The sequence below is a fragment of the Arachis duranensis genome, chromosome 5 (genome assembly GCF_000817695.3).
Source record: "Arachis duranensis cultivar V14167 chromosome 5, aradu.V14167.gnm2.J7QH, whole genome shotgun sequence".
NCBI classification, from domain to species: Eukaryota; Viridiplantae; Streptophyta; class Magnoliopsida; order Fabales; family Fabaceae; genus Arachis; species Arachis duranensis.
Window position 1 is genome coordinate 60,036,289 of NC_029776.3, and position 5,513 is coordinate 60,041,801.

Sequence of the window (5,513 nt, forward strand, 5' to 3'; positions counted from 1 at the left end):
TTTTGTGCCAGTTTGGGCGTTTAACTCCCATTTTGGTGCCAGTTCCGGCGTTTAACGCTGGGATTTCTGAGGGTGACTTTGTACGCCGGTTTGGGCCATCAAATCTTGGGCAAAGTATGGACTATCATATATTGCTGGAAAGCCCAGGATGTCTACTTTCCAACGCCGTTGAGAGCGCGCCAATTGGGCTTCTGTAGCTCCAGAAAATCCACTTCGAGTGCAGGGAGGTCAGAATCCAACAGCATCTGCAGTCCTTTTTTGGTCTCTGAATCAGATTTTTGCTCAGGTCCCTCAATTTCAGCCAGAAAATACCTGAAATCACAGAAAAACACACAAACTCATAGTAAAGTCCAGAAAAGTGAATTTTAACTAAAAACTAATAAAAATATACTAAAAACTAACTAGATCATAACAAAAACATACTAAAAACAATGCCAAAAAGTATACAAATTATCCGCTCATCAATAGAGTATGGAACTCCGAACCTTGTAACGATGTTTCTATATAGGAATTTCCAACTTCTTTGAGCTGTGGCATTGGCTAGGGGTTCTGCCTCGATCCATTTTGTGAAGTAGTCTATTGATACTATGAGGAACCGACTTGTCCTGATCCTTGAGGAAAAGGTCTGAGAAGATTGAGTCCTCCATTTTGCGAATGGCCAAGGTGAGGTTACGCTGATGAGTTCCTCTGGCAGAGCGGTGTCGAAGTTGGCATGCTTCTGACATGGTGAACATGTCCTTACAAATTCTGTGGCTTCTTTTTGTAGAGTTGGCCAATAAAATCCTGCCCGAAGTACTTTTTTGGCGAGTGCCTGTGCTCCGGGGTGATTGCCACAAATGCCACTGTGTACTTCTTCTAGGACATCTTTTGTGTTGGATGTCGACACACATTTTAGTAGTGGTATTGAAATCCCTCTTTTGTATAGAGTATTATTTATGATGGTATAGTATTGTGCTTCTCGTTTTAACCTCTTTGACTCTTTCTCATCTGTGGGGAGAGCTTCTGTTCTGAGGTAGTTAATTATGAGAGTCATCCATCCCTGATCGCGACCTGTTATGGCTAGGACTTTTTCTTCCTCTAAGATTGATGGATTCTATAGAATTTCTTGGATTAGGCTTCTATTGTTTCCTCCTGGTTTGGTGCTGGCTAGTTTTGAGAGTGCATCGGTGATGAGCGGATAATTTATACGCTTTTTGGCATTGTTTTTAGGTAGTTTTTAGTAAGTTCAAGCTACTTTTCGGGATGTTTTCATTAGTTTTTATGTTAAATTCACATTTCTGGACTTTACTATGATTTTGTGTGTTTTTCTATGATTTCAGGTAATTTCTGGCTGAAATTGAGGGACTTAAGCAAAACTCTGATAGGAGGCTGACAAAGGACTGCTGATGCTGTTGGAATCTGACCTCCCTCCACTCGAAATGGATTTTCTGGAGCTACAGAAATCCAAATGGCGCGCTCTCAACGGCGTTGGAAAGTATACATCCAGAGCTTTCCAGAAATATATAATAGTCCATACTTTATTCGGGAATTGATGACGTAAAATGGCGGTCAACGCCAAGTACATGCTGCTGTCTGGAGTTAAACGCCAGAAACACTTCACGACCCGGAGTTGAACACCCAAACCACGTTACAACTTCGCGTTCAACTCCAATAAAAGCCTCAGCTCGTGGATAGACCAAGCTCAGCCCAAACATACACCAAGTGGGCCCCGAAAGTGGATTTATGCATCAATTACTTACTCATGTAAACCCTAGTAGCTAGTTTATTATAAATAGGACTTTTTACTAGTGTATTAGACATCTCTGGATGCCTAGTCCTTAGACCATGGGGCTGGCCATTCGGCCATGCCTGAACCTTTCACTTATGTATTTTCAACGGTGGAGTTTTTACATACCATAGATTAAGGGTGTGGAGCTCTGCTATAACTCAAGTTTCAATACAATTACTATTATCTTCTATTCAATTCTCTTTTATTCTTATTCCAAGATATACGTTGCACTTCAACTTGATGAATGTGATGATCCGTAACACTCATCATCATTCTCACCTATGAACGCGCATGACTGACAACCACTTCCGTTCTACTTTAGGCCGGGCGCATATCTCTTAGATTCCCCAACAGAATCTTCGTGGTATAAGCTAGATAGATGGCAGCATTCATGGGAATCCAGAAAGTCTAACCTTGTCTGTGGTATTCCGAGTAGGATTCCGGGAATCTGGAAAGTCTAACCTTGTCTGTGGTATTCCGAGTAAGATTCCGGTATTGAATGACTGTGACGAACCTTAAACTCCTGAAGGCTGGGCGTTAGTGACAGACGCAAAAGAATCAATGGATTCTATTCCAACCTAATTGAGAACCGACAGATGATTAGCCGTGCTGTGACAGAGCATTTGGACCATTTTCACTGAGAGGATGGGATGTAGCCATTGTCAAGGGTGATGCCTCCAGACGATTAGCCATGCAGTGACAGCACATAGGACCATTTTCCCGACAAGATGAAAAGTAGCCATTGACGACGGTGATGCCCTACATACAGCTTGCCATGGAAAGGAGTAGGAAGGATTGGATGAATGTAACAAGAAAGTAGAGATTCGAGAGGAGCACAGCATCCCCATACGCCTATCTGAAATTCCCATTATTGATTTACATAAGTATTTCTATCCTATTTTATTTTCTTTTTATTATTAATTTTCGAAATTCATAATCATTTAATCTGCCTAACTGAGATTTACAAGGTGACCATAGCTTGCTTCATACCAACAATCTCTGTGGGATCGACCCTTACTCACGTAAGGTATTACTTGGATGACCCAGTACACTTGCTGGTTAAGTTGAACGTAGTTTTGATCACATATGCCAAAGAGCCATTAAATAAATCTCATGCAAATACAAAGAGGGCAATCACAATTTCGTCCACCAAGTTTTTGGCGCCGTTGCCGGGGATTGTTCGAGTATGGACAACTGACGGTTCATCTTGCTGCTCAGATTAGGTATTTTTCTTTTTATTTTCTTTTCAAAAAGTTTTCAAAATTTTTCTTTTATTTTCGTTTTTCTAAAAGAATATTTTCGAAAAAATAAAAAAAAAATACAAAAAAATTAGAAAATCATAAAAATCAAAAATATTTTGCGTTTCTTGTTTGAGTCTTGAGTCAAATTTTAAGTTTGGTGTCAATTGCATGCCTTAAAAATTTTTCTTGCATTTTTCGAAAAAATTCATGCATTCATGGTGTTCTTCACGATCTTCAAGTTGTTCTTGACAAGTCTTCTTGCTTGATCTTGATGATTTCTTGTTTTGTGTTGTTTGTTGTTTTTCATATGCATTTTTCGTTTGTAAGAGTCCATGCATTAAAGATTTCTAAGTTTGGTGTCTTGCATGTTTTCTTTGCATCAAAAATTTTTCAAAAATATGTTCTTGATGTTCATCATGATCTTCACAGTGTTCTTGGTGTTCATCTTGACATTCATAGTGTTCTTGCATGCATTAAGTGTTTTGATCCAAAATTTTCATGTTTTGGGTCATATTTGTGTTTTTCTCTCTCATTCCAACCACTTTTTCAAAATTATTTTCGAAATTCTCTATCTCTTTTCTTATTCTATTTAATTATTTATTTACTAACACTTCTCTTCACCTCTCCTCATCTAAAAATCCGAACCCAATCTATCCCTTGTGTTTGGATTCTTCACTTTTCTCTCTTCTCCCCTTTCTTTTTCTACTAACATAAAGGAATCTCTATACTGTGACATAGAGGATTCCTCCTTCTTTTCTTGGTTTCTTCTCTTTCATATGAGCAGGAACAAGGAAAAAGACACTCTTGTTGAAGCTGATCCAGAACCTGAGAGGACTCTGAAGAGAAAACTAAGAGAAGCTAAATTACAACAATACAGAAGTAACCTTTCAAAAAATTTTGAACAAGAGAAGGAGATGGCAGCCGAGCCCAATAATGATAATGCAAGAAGGATGCTTGGTGACTTTACCAAGCCCACGTCCAAATTTGATGGAAGAAGCATCTCTATTCCTGCCATTGGAGCCAATAATTTTGAGCTTAAGCCTCAATTAGTTGCCTTAATGCAACAAAACTGCAAGTTCTATGGACTTCCATCTGAAGATCCTTATCAGTTTTTAACTGAATTCTTGCAGATTTGTGAGACTGTAAAGACGAATGGAGTAGATCCTGAAGTCTATAGACTCATGCTTTTCCCTTTTGTAGTAAGAGACAGAGCTAAAATATGGTTGGATTCACAACCTAAGGATAGCCTGGACTCATGGGATAAGCTGGTCACGGCGTTCTTGGATAAATTCTTTCCTCCTCAAAAGCTGAGCAAGCTTAGAGTGGATGTTCAAACCTTCAAACAAAAAGATGGTGAATCCCTTTATGAAGCTTGGGAAAGATACAAGCAGTTGACCAAAAGGTGTCCATCTGACATGTTTTCAGAATGGACCATATTAGATATATTCTATTATGGTCTATCTGAATTTTCAAAAATGTCATTGGACCATTCTGCAGGTGGATCCATTCACCTAAAGAAAACACCTGCATAAGCTCAAGAGCTTATTGACATGGTTGCAAATAACCAATTCATGTACACTTTTGAGAGGAATTCCGTGAATAATGGGACACCTCAGAGGAAAGGAGTTCTTGAAATTGATGCCCTGAATGCCATATTGGCTCAGAACAAAGTGTTGACTCAGCAAGTCAACATGATCTCTCAAAGTCTGAATGGATGGCAAAATGCATCCAACAGTACTAAAGAGGCAACTTCTGAAGAAGCTTATGATCCTAAGAACCCTGCAATAGCAGAGGTAAATTACATGGGTGAACCTTATAGAAACACCTATAATTCATCATGGAGAAATCATCCAAATTTCTCATGGAAGGATCAACAAAATCCTCAACAAGGCTTTAACAATGGTGGACGCAATAGGCTGAGCAATAGCAAGCCTTTTCCATCATCTTCTCAGCAACAGACAGAGAATTCTGAACAAAGCACTTCTAATCTAGCCAATCTAGTATCTGATCTGTCAAAAGCCACTTTCAGTTTCATGAGTGAAACAAGATCCTCCATCAGAAATATGGAGGCACAAGTGGGCCAGCTAAGTAAGAAAGTCATTGAAACTCCTCCTAGTATTCTCCCAAGCAATACAGAAGAGAACCCAAAAGGAGAGTGCAAGGCCATTGATGTGATCAATATGGCCGAATGCACAAGAGAGGAGGAGGACAAAAATCCTAGTGAGGAAGACCTCCTGGGACGTCTCTCAAGCAATAGGGAGTTTCCTATTAAAGATCCAAGGGAATCTGAGGCTCATATAGAGACCATAGAGATTCCATTAAATCTCCTTCTGCCATTCATGAGCTCTGAAGACTATTCTTCCTCTGAAGAGGATGAAGATGTGACTGGAGAGCAAGTTGCTCAATATTTAGGAGCTATCATGAAGCTGAATGCCAAGTTGTTTGGTAATGAGACTTGGGAAAGTGAACCTCCCTTGCTCATTAATGAACTAGATACCTGGATT

General features: G+C 39.4%; 1 non-coding gene across 1 annotated transcript; it reads right to left on the reverse strand.

Moving 5' to 3' along the window:
* Positions 1 to 4,322: 4,322 nt before the first annotated feature.
* On the reverse strand, positions 4,323 to 4,426 carry LOC127748006 (small nucleolar RNA R71). The gene has a single exon (XR_008009949.1). It is a non-coding gene; the product is annotated as a small nucleolar RNA R71 (small nucleolar RNA).
* Between the last annotated feature and the right edge of the window lie 1,087 nt (positions 4,427 to 5,513).